The sequence below is a fragment of the Lissotriton vulgaris genome, chromosome 3_2, assembly GCF_964263255.1.
Source record: "Lissotriton vulgaris chromosome 3_2, aLisVul1.2, whole genome shotgun sequence".
Classification (NCBI taxonomy): Eukaryota; Metazoa; Chordata; class Amphibia; order Caudata; family Salamandridae; genus Lissotriton; species Lissotriton vulgaris.
In genome coordinates, this window is record NC_141690.1 from 67,642,985 (window position 1) to 67,662,111 (window position 19,127).

General features: G+C 49.5%; 1 protein-coding gene across 1 annotated transcript in view; it reads right to left on the reverse strand.

Moving 5' to 3' along the window:
• The window catches only part of ZCCHC4 (zinc finger CCHC-type containing 4), a 399,939-nt gene that overhangs the window by 343,707 nt on the left and 37,105 nt on the right, over positions 1 to 19,127 (reverse strand). The gene's annotated exons all lie outside the window — the stretch shown is intronic.

Sequence of the window (19,127 nt, forward strand, 5' to 3'; positions counted from 1 at the left end):
AGCACCGATCATAACCAAAGGCTATTATGTTGAAGTCGAAATATCTTCCTCGAAAACTTACACTTTCAATTTGAGTAAATTTTCAAAAGCCTGGTCAATTCATAAATATCAAAGGAGTACTTTCACAATGCTTGATTTCAATTAGTACTCCTCCACCAAACTCACTCCTGCAGATTGATGCTTAGCCGATTGATACCTGGAATATCTGTACATGAAATGTGCATTAGCAAACATGTTATTTCTCCACACTGAATACGTTTCTCTGTGGGGAAACCCTTTCCCTCGCACTCCATTGAAATTTGGGGACACACTTCCATTTACCCTTGTAAAGCATACTTACTAGAAGTTCTTTAAGTTCTGTGCAAGAATGCTTGTGAAGGACCACAAACATTTGTGGGGGTTCTATCCATTTTGTATTTCGAACCCCCACTGCTACGTCCCGTGACTCGAAAGATATCATTGTGGAAAATCATCATATTGGCACATTTTCCTAAGTTGTACATTTCATCTGAAGGCAAATGTCTATATATCGTGATTCTGTGAATGAAGATCTGTCAAATTAAAATGGTGGTGACTTTTTACGATTCTCAGTTTAACCTTGGTGGACAAAAGCTCTGCTACCAATCTAACATCGATGTCATTCAATCACCTTGAAAGCAATATCTTTAAATCAAAAATGGCAAAACGTAGAAAAAGCTAAAACAGTGTTTGCTGAAAATTAACACATCGAGAAGTGACTATACTGTCCAGAATAATGCATCATTTGAATCCATTAAAAAGGATGAATGTCAAATGTCTTTTAAGGTTTGTCTGATGGGAACTTTGGCTGTCATTTCCATCGTACACATCAAACGGTGATGTTTACAAACGGCAAATGCATATACAAATGGCAATTGTTTTGGGGTTCGGCTTGGAACTAATTGTTCACTTACAATTATCATACCTGAAATATTTATATCACATGCTGCACCATCAGAATATGCTTTTTTTTTAATTTCTGTAATTTTTTATTGTAGAAAAATATATATTTACATGGAGCATAGAATATACATGGGTGGAGGAAGAGGGAAAAAAGAAAAACGCCCCGAGGGGGGGGAGATCGCTGCCAGCTTCCAGTCTTATTGGGGTTAGTCCGATTGCCAGTCTTCCAAGTTCTGCTTGTCGATGTCTTCTGCCGCCCCTTTGTGTTGCCTGGTTGACATCCTTGGTCCCACGCCCCGGAGGATAGAGAGGATAGAGAAATGTCGAAGAAGAAAACAGAAAGGAGCATTGCAGGTTACATTCCTGTTGTATGCACAGAGACCGGCGAGGTGAACCGCTTCGCTGATTGCCTAGCTTCGTCGCCTATGGGGGTTTATGCGATGATAGGTAGTTGTCTAGGGAACCCCACATATTCGACTGCCTGTGTGTTTTCGGTGAGTGTATCGCTGTAATGTTGTCAGCCCCGCGTAGGAAGGGGATCCAGTTAAGCCATGCTTTAGGCGTGGCTTTCGCTGTGTCTTTCCAGTTGCTTAGGACTGTTTTGACTGCCACAGTCAGCAGTAGGTCGATGAGGTCGCGGTCTTCTATAGTTGTGATTGATTGGGATGTGTAACCCAGAATCAGGCTGTGGAAGTCTATGTGTATGGTTACCCCTGTGATTTCGTTAATTAGCGTTCCAATTTTGTCCCAGAATTCCCTAACCTTAGAACAGCTGAAGAGTAGGTACTCCAGGTCTCCCTTCCCCTTTTCACAGTTCCAGCAGGAATCGCTCTCTCGGATCCCCATGGATGCTAGGCGGGCTGGTGTCCAGTATGCCTTATGTACTAGCCAGAATTTGGTCAGGTTTAGAGTTGCCGTTACTGTTAGACCTGGCACCTTGGCGTGAGTCTCCCTTCCACTTTTTGCTGATGTGCCTCCGATGTTTTGCTGGTTTTCCGATACTCAGGGCACTGCGCCACGGCTGACCCGTGCCGCAGTGCAAGTGCTCCCTACTGTAAATTGTACATGCGATTGGTATCCATGATTGGTTCTTTGGATTTACTGTTAGTCCCTGGTAAAGTGCACTAGAGAGTGCCGGGGCTTGTAGATGCCAATACTGCTGGTGGGCCTGCAGCGCTGGTTGCGCCACCCACCGAAGCAGCCGTAAAGATGTGTCTGGGAACTGCGATCGCAGAACCCGCGTGCGGTCTCGTACTGTCACGCTAGCTGGGCAAGTGTCCCCACTTGCCAGCACCGACCCTTCCCTTGACTACATATTAGTCACCCCTATGGTAGGCCTGCGGGCAGGGTGCGTTGTAGGTGTAAGGTAGGACAAGCCCTGATGTGCGTGGCATGTCCTGGTAGTGACTTACAACCAAGACCGTATTTCACTATTGAAGGCTACCTGCTCCATTAGGCCAGACTGAGCTGCGAGAATTATTACACCCTATAATCCCCGCAGGCTCAAGGAGCATGGTAGCGAGTCATGTTTATTATGCCTGAACTCAGGATGATAAAATATTTCTTGTAGTCAAGTTTATTTTAGTATCCTGGGTTTGCAAATGCTACTGTTAGAAAGTTAGCATTTGCTTGCTTAACCATTTCAGCCCGCCTCTGCTGGTATGTGTATCTGACTGTCTGGGATGTGTGAGTGACAGGGCTGGAGGGATGACAGGTGGTGAATGCGCAGATTACACCTTAGTGGGAGGTCGGAGTGCCTCTTGACTCGAACTGTAGCTGTGCTCGACCACCACAATGCTGGCTCCACCCTCCTGGGGAGCGGCGGATGACTCTGCCGACGCCTGGCCCAGGAAGGGCGGAGCCCCCATCAACAAGGTACTCTGGCCACCCCTGTCCGGACAATGCTGGCTCCACCTCCTGTGGGGCGTCTGATGCGCCGGCCCCTCACACTGAAAGCAGAAGCCGGAGTACACCCACCGGGGTACTCAAGGACTGAGAGTGGCTATGCAAAGGCCCCCCTGGCCTGGGGGAACAAAAGAAATGCCCTATAAAAGAAGGAGCCCTGCTCCTTGAAAATTAGATCCTGTTTGGGCCACAGAAGGACTCTGCCCTACGAGAAGGACCGTGAGAGACAAGGAAGGGTGCTGACTCTTGCCTGTGTCTGGTGCCTTGCTGCTGAAGGAGAGGAAGAAGAAGAGACTACGAAAAGACTTTTGCTTTACTTTGTGCCAAACTCTGCTAAAGAGATCTCCAAGGGCTTGCAACTGAACTTGCCCCCTGACCAGCGTCCCAGGACCAGTGGACGCTACCCCCTTGGAAGAAAGCGACTGCGGGTGCTGACCATCGCCGCAGCACCGACGGAGGAATCTCCTCCAAGGCAACGACACCCACCTGACCACCGTGACCGGGGCCCAAAGCAACAGCAAGAGCAAAGTAAGGACCAGCCGCCGCTGGCCCGAACACCGTGACCGCAACTGCACCGGGAGCCCGAGACAAAGCGAAGGAGGACCCGTCCGGTCCGAGCTCTCGAGGTGACTGCATAACGAGCAGCCACTCACCTGCAAAGACGGACAGTTGCCCTGTGAGAATCCGCAAAGTCGGTAGCCTGCCCGACAGCCCAGCTGTGAGCCCACAGCTGCACCGGCACTTGGCTGGGTACGTCCTGCACTTGGGGACCGTACTGCCACTTGCCACCGCCGCACAGCCGCCGCCTCCAGGGTCGGAGCGGACGACGAGGAGAGGACCCTGCCGCCACAGAACACCGCTGCCCCGGATGACCAGTGACCTGCTCGGCTGAAGAGCCGCAACGATCAGCGACCCCGGGAAGGCAACGCGACGTGGGACAGATCCCCTGGAAGCCGCCGGCTCCACAAGAACTTTGGTTAACACCGGCCTACGGGCCCTCAAAGAACTGCTATAAGAACTGTGGTAACCTGAACTGAGTAACTTGCAACCGTTATCATAAAGTACGTTGACTGTATTCACAAGCCTGCGTAAAATCTATATAAAGATATATATTTTTACAGAATACAGTCTGGTCTCGTTGTGTGGTGGGTTGGTTGTAAAGGTGTACTATTGCAAGTGTTTAACCCTATGTGCCCCAAAGATTAGCCTACGACTGCTTAAGCCACACTACCTAGAGGGTAAGCAGAGGTTGTCTGGAAGGTAACCCTCAGCCCTGACGAGGAAGAGAGAGTCCCTGCTTGTCGCTAGTGTTGCACTGCGCCAACTAGAGCCTCCCCCTTCCTACATTGGACGCAGCGGTGAGGATTTCGAATTTACACTTGCGATATCTATACCTGAGCTTCTGACCACTACACAAGGATTACGGTCCAGTTACTTAGCCACAGACTTTGCTTTTTGAATTTTGCCGAAAGAAGATTCCGAGTGCGAAAACCATGCCGGGCACAAAGAGCCTGGATGGAGCGGAGTCCACGACCTCCGAGGTGTTGGAGGTGGAGTGGGACGCCGCGAAGCTGGATAAATACACCAGAGCTGAACTGAAGTTTTTTTGCAAGAAACTCAAGGTTCCGCACGTTGGCTGCAAGAACAAGCCAGAGCTCTACAAGGCCCTAAAAGCCTGGATAGAGTCCAGAAAGGCCCCGGAGGATCAAGATGCCCTCGCGGAGCAAGACGCGACGGAGGAGCAGAATGCACTTGGGGACCTGACTGACCTCGAAAGGCAAGACAGCGTGCACAGCTTTGGAAAAGGCCTGTCGCCAGAGGAGCTGGCGGACAGGAAGGAAACGAGGAATCACGAAAGAAAGCTGGCAGAATTGAAAATCCAGCTGGAGCTTGAAACGAAAAGAATGGCGCTGGAAGAGCGGAAGCACCAAATGGATTATGAAGTAAAAATGAGGGAGATAAGTCTCAAGGAGAGAGACTTGGATCGTCCTCCCTCTGGTGGCAGCGCATCGCCAGTGCAGGTAGAGTCAAGAGTGCACATCCCGAAGGACGTAGTTAAGGAGTTCTTTAAGGGGGATGACATAGGACAGTGGTTTAGGGCATACGAGGTAGCCATGTCCTCCCACCGGGTCCCTGACAAGGATTGGGGAGTGGGGTTGTGGGGAAGGTTCCTTAGCGAAGGGAGAGATACCTTGCTAGATTTGCCCGTTGAAAATCAGAGATCCTATACCCACATGAAAGAAGCTTTAATGAACAGGTACGGGCTTACCCCAGAAATGTATAGACAGAAGTTTAGGGGATGTACTAAGCGGCCTGGGAATACGTATGTGGAGTATGTGACTTACTTTTGCAGAGCACTGGATGGTTGGGTGAAGGGTAGCAAAGTGAATGATTTTCAAGGTCTCTTTGCTTTAATTGCATGGGAGCACTTGTCTGATCACTGTTTTCCTGAGTTACGCCAACACCTGATCGATAGCAAGCTGTCCAACCCGAGGAAGCTTGCTGAGGAGGCGGACCGCTGGCTCAGCACCAGGGTCCACAAGGGTCCCGTGGGAGACTCCGCCAAGAGTGGGCAGGGTCCCCAGCAGAAGAGTGGGGGGGACAAAGGGGGAAAACAGAAAGGGTTCCAAAAAGGCCCCCAAAGTAGTTCCCAAGGGAGCCCGCAGCAGGGTTCTCAGCCTCCCCCACCTCCGAAGCAGAATGGGGCCCCGACAGGTAAACCTGTTCCAAAGGGGCCCTTCAATTGTTTCAAATGTGGCGAGCATGGGCACATATCCAGTGACCCCAAGTGTCGCCTGTTTGGAAAACCCGCACCCACTGGTGCTCCGCCCCGACAAGTGACTAGCGTTCACCTGGGAGAAGAAATGATGGTCCCGGGGGGTGGAGATCCCGTTCACATGACCCTAGTCTCGCTAGGGGACAGTGAGATGATCCCTACGAACTACCTGCCCTCTAACACTAAGAAATATGGGCAGGTGGTGATCATCAATGGTAAGGAAGCTGAGGCTCTTAGAGACACAGGAGCCAGTGTGACTGCAGTGAGGCAGCACCTGGTGTCTCAAGAGCAGGTTGTACCCCATGCCTACTGTAGGGTTATCAACGCTGATAATTCAGAGAGTCAGTGTCCGATGGCTCAAGTTCCCTTCGAGTGGGGGGGGGGTCTCTAGTACTCTGCAGGTCTGTGTAAGAAAAACCATGCCTGTTGACTGTTTGCTAGGGAATGACTTGGAGCACTCCCCTTGGGAAAAGGTGGAGAAGACGACTCACCTGCGGATGGTGGGTCTGCCTGACTGGGCGTGCGTGACCACCCGGTCGATAGCAGCCAGTAGAGGTGATCAAGAGGTCCTGGGGCCTGAAGGAGAGGCCCAGGAACCGGCCTTAGGGAGAAGGCGCAGGGGGCGCGGGAAACCGGCTCCTGAAGTTCCCACGGTCCAGGAGGAAGCAGACCTTGAGGGGGATGCCCTGGAGCCTACAGGGGAACAGATCGCCGAACTGGGGGACCTGCCTGAGCTGACCCATTGGCAGCAAGAAGGAGGACCCTCCAGGGAGGAATTCTGCAAGGAGCAGAAAGAATGCCCTTCTCTCGTGGGTATGCGGCAGCAGGCTGCAGACCAGGCCAATGGTGTTCAGGCCAAAACACATTACGTGTACTGGGAGAACGACCTCCTGTATTCAGAGCCTAAGGCTGCTGAACCTGGGTCAGCCCGTGTGCTGGTGGTACCCCAGAAGTTCAGAGCCTTCCTACTGGGTTTGGCTCATGATGTGCCGTTAGCAGGACATTTGGGGATGGACAAGACCTATGACAGGCTTGTCACCCACTTTTACTGGCCCCAAATGCATAAGAGTTCAGACGCTCATTGCAGAACCTGTCCGACTTGCCAGGCAAGTGGGAAGACCGGAGGGAAGAACAAGGCTCCCCTCCAACCCTTCCCTGTGGTCGGTACGCCATTCCAGCGAGTGGGTATTGACATTGTTGGGCCTCTGGACCCCAAGACAGCCATGGGCAACAGGTTCATCCTGGTCTTGGTGGACCATGCCACCCAGTACCCTGAAGCCATCCCTCTGAGGACAGTGACGGCCCCCGTGGTGGGACGTGCACTGATGGGATTTTTTTCTCGAGTGGGATTCCCTCTAGAGGTGGTGAGCGACAGGGGGACCAATTTCATATCGAAGTATATGAAGTCCCTTTGGCAAGAGTGTGGCGTAACGTATAAGTTCACCACGCCTTACCATCCCCAAGGTAACGGGTTGGTTGAAAGATTCAACCGAACCCTGAAAGGCATGATCATGGGCCTAGAAGGTCCGATGAGGCGTAAGTGGGACGTCCTCTTACCATGCCTACTCTTTGCATATCGCGAGGTGCCACAGAAGTCCCTAGGGTTCAGCCCCTTTGAACTACTGTACGGCCACCCCGTGAGAGGACCACTGAGTTTGGTAAAGGAAGGCTGGGAGCCATCTCCCAGGAAACCTCCCCAGAATGTATATAGCTACATGCTGGCCTTCAGAAACCAGACCAGACGCTTCAGACAACTTGCCGAGGCAAATCTGGAAGCGAGCCAGGAGGAAATGAAGCGGTGGTACGATCAGAATGCCACTCTGGTCGAGCTTCAGCCTGGACAAGAGGTGTATGTCCTGGCCCCAGTGGAGCCCTGTGCCCTTCAAGATAAGTGGACAGGCCCATTTGAGGTTGTGGAGCGCAAGAGCCCCGTGACATACTTGGTAGACATGAAGACGCCCAGGAACCCTTTGCGGGTCCTACCTGTCAACCGCCTCAAGCCCCACTTGCGAAGGTCCGAAGTGAGCATGTTGTTGGCAACTGATGACGGAATGGAGGAGGAGTCGGAGCCTCTTCCTGACCTCTTGGTGGCCTGTGAGAAAGATGGGTCAGTGGATGGAGTTAACCTCTCACCCACCCTGACCGCCGAACAACAGGAGGACTGCCGCCAGTTGCTGGGGCAGTTTCCAGACCTGTTTTCCCTGGTTCCGAGTGTCACAGATTGGTGCGTCCATGATGTGGACACTGGAGACAGCTTACCTGTGAAGCACAAGGCTTACAGGGTGACTGACAGGGTCCGGGCCTGCATCAAGGAGGAGGTCTCCAAGATGCTTGCCCTCGGGGTGGTTGAGTCTTCCAGCAGTCCTTGGTCCAGCCCCGTGGTCTTGGTTCCGAAGGCTGCTGCGCCGGGAGCCACACCCGAACTCCGGTTCTGTGTGGACTACAGAGGACTCAATTCAGTCACGAAGACTGACGCGCACCCCATCCCCAGAGCTGACGAGCTCATTGATCGGCTAGGGGCTGCCCGGTTCCTCAGCACGTTTGATTTAACGTCTGGGTACTGGCAGATCGCCTTGACCGATGGGGCAAAGGAGAGGTCGGCATTCTCTACACTAGATGGGCATTTCCAGTTCCGGGTTATGCCATTTGGAATGAAGAATGCCCCTGCCACCTTTCAGAGATTGGTCAACCAGGTGTTGGCTGGACTGGACGAGTTCAGTGCCGCCTACCTGGATGACATCGCGGTGTTCAGTGGTACCTGGCCCGAACACCTGCGACACCTCTGGGAAGTGTTGATGGCCCTGCGCAGAGCAGGCCTCACAATCAAGGCAAGCAAGTGCCAGATTGGGCAGGGTTCAGTGGTGTACTTGGGACACCAAGTTGGGAGTGGCAAGGTAGCACCCTTGCAGCCCAAAATCAAGACCATCCTGGCTTGGGAACCCCCCAAGACCCAGACTGCAGTGAGAGCCTTCCTGGGGCTCACTGGGTATTACAGGAGGTTTGTCAAGGGCTATGGCACGATCGTGACCCCCTTGACAGAGCTGACTTCGAAGAAGCAGCCCAGGAATGTGATTTGGACTGACACCTGTCAGAAGGCTTTTGACACCCTGAAGACTGCCATGTGCACGGCGCCCGTGCTCCTGGCTCCTGATTTCTCCAAGGAATTCATAGTGCAAACAGACGCTTCAGAGCATGGTGTAGGGGCTGTTCTTTCACAGATGACTGAGGAGGGCTTTGACCAACCCGTAGCCTTCATAAGTAGGAGGTTACTTCCACGGGAAAGTAGGTGGAGTGCAATAGAGCGTGAAGCATTTGCTGTGGTCTGGGCGCTGAAGAAGCTAAGACCCTACTTGTTTGGGTCTCACTTCCGAGTTCAGACGGACCACAGGCCCCTCAGATGGTTGATGCAGATGAGGGGTGAGAACCAGAAACTGTTGAGGTGGTCCATTTCTCTACAGAGTATGGACTTTACGGTGGAACACCGCCCTGGCACCGATCACGCCAAGCTGACGGTCTGTCCAGATTTTTCCGCCTTAGTGATGTGGAACTCCCTGGGGAAGGGTAGTTCCCCCCACATTTCAGCTGGAGGGGACACATGTTAGACCTGGCACCTTGGCGTGTGTCTCCCTTCCACTTTTTGCTGATGTGCCTCCGATGTTTTGCTGGTTTTCCAATACTCAGGGCACTGCGCCACGGCTGACCCGTGCCGCAGTGCAAGTGCTCCCTACTGTAAATTGTACATGCGATTGGTATCCATGATTGGTTCTTTGGATTTACTGTTAGTCCCTAGTAAAGTGCACTAGAGAGTGCCGGGGCTTGTAGATGCCAATACTGCTGGTGGGCCTGCAGCGCTGGTTGCGCCACCCACCGAAGCAGCCGTAAAGATGTGTCTGGGAACTGCGACCGCAGAACCCGCGTGCGGTCTCGTACTGTCACGCTAGCTGGGCAAGTGTCTCCACTTGCCAGCACCGACCCTTCCCTTGACTACATATTAGTCACCCCTATGGTAGGCCTGCGGGCAGGGTGCGTTGTAGGTGTAAGGTAGGACAAGCCCTGATGTGCGTGGCATGTCCTGGTAGTGACTTACAACCAAGACCGTATTTCACTATTGAAGGCTACCTGCTCCATTAGGCCAGACTGAGCTGCGAGAATTATTACACCCTATAATCCCCGCAGGCTCAAGGAGCATGGTAGCGAGTCATGTTTAGTATGCCTGAACTCAGGATGATAAAATATTTCTTGTAGTCAAGTTTATTTTAGTATCCTGGGTTTGCAAATGCTACTGTTAGAAAGTTAGCATTTGCTTGCTTAACCATTTCAGCCCGCCTCTGCTGGTATGTGTATCTGACTGTCTGGGATGTGTGAGTGACAGGGCTGGAGGGATGACAGGTGGTGAATGCGCAGATTACACCTTAGTGGGAGGTCGGAGTGCCTCTTGACTCGAACTGTAGCTGTGCTCGACCACCACAATGCTGGCTCCACCCTCCTGGGGAGCGGCGGATGACTCTGCCGACGCCTGGCCCAGGAAGGGCGGAGCCCCCATCAACAAGGTACTCTGGCCACCCCTGTCCGGACAATGCTGGCTCCACCTCCTGTGGGGCGTCTGATGCGCCGGCCCCTCACACTGAAAGCAGAAGCCGGAGTACACCCACCGGGGTACTCAAGGACTGAGAGTGGCTATGCAAAGGCCCCCCTGGCCTGGGGGAACAAAAGAAATGCCCTATAAAAGAAGGAGCCCTGCTCCTTGAAAATTAGATCCTGTTTGGGCCACAGAAGGACTCTGCCCTACGAGAAGGACCGTGAGAGACAAGGAAGGGTGCTGACTCTTGCCTGTGTCTGGTGCCTTGCTGCTGAAGGAGAGGAAGAAGAAGAGACTACGAAAAGACTTTTGCTTTACTTTGTGCCAAACTCTGCTAAAGAGATCTCCAAGGGCTTGCAACTGAACTTGCCCCCTGACCAGCGTCCCAGGACCAGTGGACGCTACCCCCTTGGAAGAAAGCGACTGCGGGTGCTGACCATCGCCGCAGCACCGACGGAGGAATCTCCTCCAAGGCAACGACACCCACCTGACCACCGTGACCGGGGCCCAAAGCAACAGCAAGAGCAAAGTAAGGACCAGCCGCCGCTGGCCCGAACACCGTGACCGCAACTGCACCGGGAGCCCGAGAGCAAAGCGAAGGAGGACCCGTCCGGTCCGAGCTCTCGAGGTGACTGCATAACGAGCAGCCACTCACCTGCAAAGACGGACAGTTGCCCTGTGAGAATCCGCAAAGTCGGTAGCCTGCCCGACAGCCCAGCTGTGAGCCCACAGCTGCACCGGCACTTGGCTGGGTACGTCCTGCACTTGGGGACCGTACTGCCACTTGCCACCGCCGCACATCCGCCGCCTCCAGGGTCGGAGCGGACGACGAGGAGAGGACCCTGCCGCCACAGAACACCGCTGCCCCGGATGACCAGTGACCTGCTCGGCTGAAGAGCCGCAACGATCAGCGACCCCGGGAAGGCAACGCGACGTGGGACAGATCCCCTGGAAGCCGCCGGCTCCACAAGAACTTTGGTTAACACCGGCCTACGGGCCCTCAAAGAACTGCTATAAGAACTGTGGTAACCTGAACTGAGTAACTTGCAACCGTTATCATAAAGTATGTTGACTGTATTCACAAGCCTGCGTAAAATCTATATAAAGATATATATTTTTACAGAATACAGTCTGGTCTCGTTGTGTGGTGGGTTGGTTGTAAAGGTGTACTATTGCAAGTGTTTAACCCTATGTGCCCCAAAGATTAGCCTACGACTGCTTAAGCCACACTACCTAGAGGGTAAGCAGAGGTTGTCTGGAAGGTAACCCTCAGCCCTGACGAGGAAGAGAGAGTCCCTGCTTGTCGCTAGTGTTGCACTGCGCCAACTAGAGCCTCCCCCTTCCTACAGTTACCTTTTACCTAGAGGTGTGTGGTAAATATTTTACCGTATACGAGTTTGCCATATAATTTCAGACAGGTAAAAAGAATAGCTCAATCAATTTCAATTTATAATCTTTATTCGGTTCTTAAAAAGACACCATAAAAGCACAGATACAAAAATACACAAGCAAAATAATTTTTAAAACGGCAATAATTTTCAGTATAAAAAGGTGTAAATGTTAAGAATGTCTGCCATCGAGGGATGGGCCGGGGGAGAAGATTTTTAAATGTTCGAGTCAAGTTAGGGGCCAATTTCTCTGGTGTTCCTCAATCTTGTTGCTATTCGGATAAAGTTTATCGTGCAGAACAGAGTATAAGCGTCCTCCGCTTCCTGTAGAAATCTCAAGGCACGTTTTGCATGTTTAAATTATAGCTCAATCAAATGAGAGGCAGAGTCCGTGGTGTCTGAGTCATAAGGGCTTTAATCAAAAATGACTCGAGTCATGGAAATCAATTCCATCAATACAAGGGTTCGGGTATGCAATGATGGCAGAAAAGATGTCAACGATTTATTAACAGTACATGACATATATAGTATAATGACACAATGGCAGTCAATACAGTAGGCGTGACAAGTGAAATGTATATGATAAGAACACATGTGCGTAGCAAAAAGGCGTGAACAAGGGTGTGCACAGAGGCGTGTACTAGAAACGTCACAGAAAAGTGTCATAAGTGGGTGGATGCATAGAGAATTCTTGCAGAGTCAGCTGAAACCTGTGGCCTGAATGCGCGCGCAGCTAATATGACGTGTGATTGACGTGTATCTGGAGGAAGCTAAGGGTCTGACTTTTAGCACTAGTAGAGGAGACAGAAGTCTGGCATGTCAGATCGACCTGTTCCTATAACATATCTGATATCTTGTGTTTGGAGGATGTTTAATCTGAAGTAAAAGGTCTTTCGGGCAGAGGCTATTCTATACTGAATGTATGCGTGTCTAAGTGCAATGCACGGAGCCAGAGGCCTACCATGGTAACGGGAGCAATGAATTTCATGAGGGAGACAGGAAGGCTTGGCCCTTTGCTCTGCAGCCGGGGATATGTTTACCCATTTCACTAGACAGGAATGTGTTTTCGAGGAGGCTGAGCTGGCTATGCTGATAACTTGAAGGTAAAATACTGTTTTTGGCAGGCAGACCAGGCCGAGCCGGGCACCGCTCGCTTGGCAGGAAGTAAGGCAGAGGTCAGGGATGCATCTCCATGCTGCAGCTTTCAGAGGCAGAGACAGAAGTGGTTTGAAAGCAGAAATCAGGGCCTAGCTCGGCAGAGCCAGGAAGAAACGTGAAAGTGTACCATATAAAGACGGTGGCACGGCATACTTAGGAACTGAATTATCGATCCATTCATGGTGGATCTGATAGAGGACATGTTAACGTTGGACGCAAATGTATTTGCGTCATCAGATTCGGTTGTGGAGGGAAATTACATGCACTTTGAACTCGTACATGGAGTCGATGGGGTACACGTTAGGGGACACACTTGACCATAAAAATTTCAATTACCTCATTCCCTCCTTGTCCCCTACGGACCCATTAAGATATATCAATTTTCATGAGACCATCTATTTGTTCATATAACATCATCTGTTCTTCTTTCTTTCTTCGGGAATGGGAACGTGAACTTGAATGGGGAACACATGCTGTGGCGCACAAGCCGCAAATCGCTGGCCCACATTGTAAACATAGACAACAACTGAATACTATGGTCAATATGATTCCTAGGAATGACAGTAGCTTCCATCCCCAGGCCGATACTACACTCCAGAGCCAACCGGACAATTCCATGAGCCTGGATTCTGGTGTATCAGATGAGCAATCTCGTGAAGTCTGGTAATAGCTTTATAGACTGATGGCGCGTTATTTGGAATAAACACGCAACAACTGGATCCGATGACTCTACAAGCTCCGCCCCTATCGGCCAGGATGACGTCAAGGACAAGGCGGTTCTGAAGAACGACAAGTCTCATAGCAGACTGCTCCTCTGTTAAGTTGCCCAAAGCAGAAGTAGTCTCATTCACTACCGCTTCGAGTATTCTGGTTAATCTGCGTATCAGTTTACTGTTAAGAGACAGTGCCTAGATAGGGAAAGAATCCTTTATTGAAATCTGTATATTGTTCCCATGTGGTTTCAGTCTGATCAACTAGTGGAAGATCTCTCTTGTGTCTAACAATATTAAGGCGGGAATTCCTGTGATAGTCAGATGGGGCTAGGAAAACTGGTGGCAATAAGAATGCAATGAAACAAGTACCATCCCAGTCTGGAGGTAAACGGACATAGGCTGTCTGACCACATATAAAATAGGAATGTCGGGAAGCTTTGAATGTAGACTTGCCTTTATCACTGAATTCGACCACAGTAGTACAATCACTGTGACCTAGATGTACTGAACCATTCTTTCTGACACATAATACACCCTTTGCTGGTAAAACTGATATGGATGGCAAGTCTGGACTGGTCTCTGACTGAACATTCAGAATCATGAGGTTAAGTGTAAATTTGCCTAATCCATACACTTCATTTTCTAGATCCGTCCCTGTCATTTGTGGTAGACCCTCCTCGTTTGGGAAACATGCTTTGTTCATGACTGTGTTCAGATTTCCCCATATCCAATTGCCTTGGGAAACCCTAGAGTCGGTGTCTATAGAGGATATTAAACTAAACCATGCACCACAGGAACCATTATGTGTAAACGGGTAAGGAAAGAGGGGCAGAGCTCCCTTGTAGTTCTGATAGGGAGGGAGTCGGCCACATATCCAACAATTAGTAGCATTGTTGATCTGGTGAGAATGGTGTAACATACGAATGAATGTATTGTTGCGCAGCGCAAGTCGATAAGACAACTCGTGTGGAGGTAGAGCACTAAACGTGTGCTCGGCAGTGTCATTAGGAAAAGAATGTGCAAGAGGAAAGTATATGTATAGCATCCAACTCAAAATAATAATCGTAAGACTCAGAAAAAGCATAATAAGTAATGTGCAGACGCATCTGCTACGGAGATTTTTACAATATATTTGTTTCTTAGTCTCCTGTCTATCTCTCTCTCTATTTGGGTCTAACTTGTACATTGTCAGAAACTGCCTAACCGCTTCACCCAAGGGGGACTGAAACAATTAAACTGTCTGACTTACTAGACCTCAATTTCAGTCGATACTCCTCTTGGGGAGTTGTCTCTAAAAGGGGGAGTTTGGTATCAGTCTCTGGTATGTGAGAGTTCTGGGAATCAGTTTTTGGCGGAAGTCCATAAAAACGCTTCACATGACTGGAGTGAACCCAGCCCTTCCTCCCCTCCAATTTAACTGCAGTCCTGGTTGTTAACAAAACAATCTTCGGCTCCATCCAGCGGGGCTCCAAAGGGCTTGACCGGTCGAAATTTCGGACAACAACAACGTCCCCCGGGACCAGTTCATGTGGTTTCACCTCGGTGTTGTCTGGGAAGGCTGCCGCAACCTGTGAACGACATGATTGTAGTGCAGACATCAAGGAAGCAAGGTAATCTGTCAGCATATTACTGTCAACATCAGTGATTTTTCGCGGCAGAGGCGTCCCCCACATATTAGGAGGTCTACCGAAGACCCCCTCATATGGGGATAGCCCTGTCCTAGAATGGGCTACCATTCGCATATAAAAAAGGGCAACTTGCAAAGCTACTATCCAATCTACTCCTTTCTCTTTACACACTTTGGCAAGGCGAGTTTTCAGAGTCTGATTGTGTCTCTCCACGAGACCCGCAGCCTCGGGATGTCGGACACAGTGAAACTTCCACTGGTACCCCAATAGGAGTGAAACCTGCTTCATAAGCTCAGATGAGAATGGCTGACCGTTATCTGAATACACGACACGGGGCAAACCGTATCGAGGGAAAAACTCACGAACCAGCTGCTTGGCAGTGGTCGGGGCAGTGTAATCTGGGACGGGATATGCTTCTGTCCATCGGGATAGGGCACATACAACTACGAGGACATACTTAAATCGTCGGCATCTGTCCATCTGGATATAATCCATCTGGAGGACTTCAAAAGGATAGTCGGGAGGATGAAATCCACCTTGCTCTACGGGAATCCCCTTTCCTGGATTGAACTGACAACAGATCATGCAGGTACGTACTTTCTGTTTTGCTGCTGCTCGTAAATGCTTGTTGAACCAGAGATTCTGTAAACTGTCTAACATGGCTTTTTCTCCTAAATGTGCTGGACTATGTGCTGTGTTGATGATAACTTGAACCATAGAGTCGGGGAGAAACCATGTGGTCTTTCCCCTCGTCATCCATCCCTGGTCTGTCTGGACCCCTCCTTGTTCAGCCCATTTCTTTATTTCATCTGGAGTAGCATGTGTCTGTATGTCGGTGACATCTTGTGTGGGGTCCCTGACTGTCATACAATGTGTCAGTGAAGTTACGTCAGTCTTTGTCATGTCCGTCGTTTGAGTATGAGTCAGTGCTGTATGTTTCGCTATGCGGTCTGCAAAATCGTTGCCCTGAGAAATAGTGTCTGTGACTTTAGTATGTGCTTTGCACTTCATGATAGCTATGGCTGTAGGCAAATGTATTGCTTCTAACAGAGCTTGAATGAGGGGACCATGTTGAATCTTGGCTCCGTGAGAGGTCAAGAAACCTCTTTCTTGCCAGAGGACACCGAAGTCGTGTACAACTCCGAATGCATAACGTGAATCTGTGTATATGTTTACTTTCAGGTTCTTGGCTCGTATACAGGCTTGGGTCAGAGCAATGAGCTCTGCTGCTTGGGCTGACAGGGTGTCAATGCGATGTGTTTCTATGACTTCAGTTTCAGTGGTCACTGCATATGCGGCCACTAACTCTCCTGTACTTGTTCTTAAACATGAACCATCCACATAAAGTGTCAAGTCCGGATTGGGTAATGCAACATCTGTCAAGTCTTGTCTGGGTTTTGTAACTGTGTCAACAACATCCACGCAGTCATGTGGAGTAGGATCTGTTGTGCTTGATGGTAAAAGTGTAGCAGGATTTAGTGTATTGCAACGTCTGATTTCTATGTGTGGTTGGAATAATGTCAATTCATAACCTGTCAGTCGTGCTATAGTCAAGTGTTGAGTCTGTGTTCTGTTTAGGAGAACCTCTACAGAATGTGGAACCTGTACTGTCAATTGATGTCCTAATACAATGGAGTCACTTTGTCTGATTGCTAGAGCTGTTGCTGCAACTGACTTTAAGCACGCAGGCAAGGCCTGGGCTACTGGATCAAATGTACTTGAAAAATAAGCACACGGTCTGTGTTTGTCTGCTTGTAGCTGAGTGAGAACCGACAACGCTGTGCTATCGCGTTCTGTGACAAAAAGTGTAAAAGGTTTGCTGTAACATGGTGTTGCTAAAACTGGTGCTTGACATAAGGCTTTCTTTAATTCGTCAAAAGCTTGTGTATGTTCCTGTGTCCATGGGAGAACAGTCGAAGACGCTGCCTCCTGTGTTGTCAACTGTATAAGTGGTTTAGCTAGAAATGCATATTGTGGAATCCATTGTCTGCAATAAGAAGTGAGTCCAATAAAGGCTCGTACTTCTTTCTGTGTCTTGGGTTGCGGAAGATGTGCAATTAACTGAATTCGTTCGGGTGTCAGCTGCCTACCCCACTTGGACAGCAAGTGCCCAAGGTACACCACTTGCTGGGCACAGAATTGTAGCTTCGAAGGAGACACCTTGTGTCCCTTGTCCGCCAGGAAATGCAAGACTGTCAGTGATGCTTGTTCGCATTCTGGTTCACTACGGGCGGTGATCAATAGATCATCGACGTATTGGAGTAGGGCAGTGTTGGCAGGCATGTGAATACTGTCAAGTTGTCGTTTTAATGCTTGGCTGTAGATGCTAGGGCTTTCTGTGAATCCTTGACGTGCGCGTGCAAATTTGAAGCTTCGGCCATTTAAACAGAATCCGAAAAGGTATTGGCTTTCCGGATCAATGGGGACGCTAAAGAAGGCGTTCTTGAGATCGATTACAGTAAAGAACGTCGCTTCGGAATCAATAGCTGTAAATAGTGACGAAATGTCCGGAACCACTGGATACTGTGGTACAATGCATTTATTTAATTCTCGCAAATCGATCACTAATCGATAGACTGGAGGTGCATTTGGATCAGTGCGTTTAAGAATTGGAATGATAGGGGAATTACAAACATTGGAGTCGGTTTCTACAACCACTCCTTGTGCAATGAGCTCGTCAATGATTTTCAGTAAAGCCACTACAGCATCTGGTGGTAACTTGTATTGTCGGATTCGTGGTAGTATAACTCCTGGCTTGAGTGTGACACAATATGGAGTAATGTGCATACAACCTACATCAGTGGGGCCTTTTGCCCATAAATGTGCAGGAACATTCTGTAACCTGGGGTCAAAGTCTCTCAATACATAATGTCCCTTAAAATCACGAAGGAACAACCTCACTCCTTCTGGAGAACAACAAATTACAGCTCCTAGAGCTTTCAGAGTCTTAATACCAAGCAAGTTTTCTGGACATGATTTCGTGAGCAATAAATCTGTAGTACGGGACAATGGACCAACTGCAAGGGGAACTAGTTTCGATACTTCATTAACAATAGGTTTTCCTGAAAATCCAAGGGAAACATTCTGTGAGCCTGAGAGGGGTGCCCCTGGAACCTCGTCATGACTGATGGTAGTTCTGCTTGCCCCTGTGTCAATCAAAAATTTTCTATCCTTACCTAATACCTGACTATGTACATAAGGACCCTCTTGATCTACAGGAACCTCAATAAGAGGCAAGCCAACCTCCCTCTCTAGGCTGTTTCATGTGTATTGCTGATAATCGGGGTAGTCAGATTGTGCATACTGGTACATCTGCTGTGTGACATGTTGTGTTGCGGCAATGGGCTGAGGCTGTGGTACCGCTACGGTCTGTTGTGGAATCTGCATAGGTTGTATATTCTGTGGAACGTGTTGTTGGACCTGATCCTGTCTGGGAGGACGCGGTCTCTCTTTAGTTTTACCTGTAGCTATGTTGTGTTTCAAAACTGCACAATCGTTCACATAGTGACCTGGCTGTTTACAATAGTTGCATGTCCCTTTAACAGGAGCTGCTGAATTGTTAGATTGTGTTGTACCCCTTTTATGACCATCAGCTGGAACTGACTGGGCAACTAGTACTTTCATTTTTGTGTCTTTCATACGTCTCTGTTCGTGATCATGTTCCTCTCTGATTCTGTTCTGGTGGTACTGTAACATCTGTAGCATTTGGGAAGGCGTATTAGCTTGCCATGTGCTCTCGACTTTCAATACACGGTTCTTAACCTGGGGGAATGAATTCTCGACTAATTTGGATACAAAAAGGTGTGGGTATGACTCGCTACTCGTTTTCAGGCCACTATTAATAATAAAACATTTCTCGAATCTGGAATAAAAATCACTAGTGTCTTCATCGTGTTTCTGTTTGCAGGCTGAGATTGCATCCCAATCCTCCTTTTTAGTTGCCAACAATCTTGGCAAAACCTGTACTAATAATCCTGGTAAGGCTTTAGTTTTGTCCCCAAGACCTAAACCTGGGGTTCGACCAGTTTCTTCGTTTTCTAATTCAGTCCAATTAATCTT